The sequence below is a fragment of the Bison bison genome, unplaced genomic scaffold (assembly GCF_000754665.1).
Source record: "Bison bison bison isolate TAMUID 2011002044 unplaced genomic scaffold, Bison_UMD1.0 scf7180017864037, whole genome shotgun sequence".
Lineage (NCBI taxonomy): Eukaryota > Metazoa > Chordata > Mammalia > Artiodactyla > Bovidae > Bison > Bison bison.
Window position 1 is genome coordinate 1,537,337 of NW_011494609.1, and position 645 is coordinate 1,537,981.

Below are 645 nucleotides of genomic sequence, written 5' to 3' on the forward strand. Positions count from 1 at the left end.
CTTGCCTGGAGAATCCCAGGGACAGGGGAGCCTGGTGGGCTGCCGTCTCTGGGGTCTCACAGAGTCGGACATGACTGAAGCGACTTAGCAGCAGCAGCAGCAGATATTGTAGGACCCACGTTAAATGGCTGTGCAGCGGCAGAAACTTGATAGAGACCCTCGCACACGTGCAAAGACATTTCCAAGGGATCTTGGCTTCCTCATCCAGACTAAATTGCAATGTCATGCATGTCTTTAGGGTCCAAATGCTTCCATCCCTCCCTTGAATTCACTGTGTGTTCCCACCGTATGCTTGTGATGCCCTGATCTCACTTTTATTTTCCTCTTAATCTCTAAAATGAACATCTCCACCAGGCCGTGGCTGGTGTGAAATCAGTTCAATGGGCCCTGACTGCACATGGTCCCATGGCCCCCCTCTGCCCCCACCACGCTCAAAGCAGTTCTGTTCCATGTGTGATCAAGTGATCAGTAAAGATTTACAGAAGCAGGAAACTTGTTTTAGGATAAAAATAGCCGAGTTAGAAAAATGAGTCTCAGAGCGCAAGTCCAGCCCGGCCACGGTGTGATCCACTTGGACGGCCAGCAGACCTGAGTTCAAAGCCTCCACTCCAAACTGAAACACACGCATCCCCACATGTAAAACAG

At 50.5% G+C, this 645-nt stretch overlaps 1 protein-coding gene across 1 annotated transcript in view; it reads left to right on the forward strand.

Annotated features, from left to right (window-relative positions):
• The window catches only part of KCNJ6 (potassium inwardly-rectifying channel, subfamily J, member 6), a 92,193-nt gene that overhangs the window by 58,172 nt on the left and 33,376 nt on the right, over positions 1-645 (forward strand). The window lies entirely within an intron of this gene.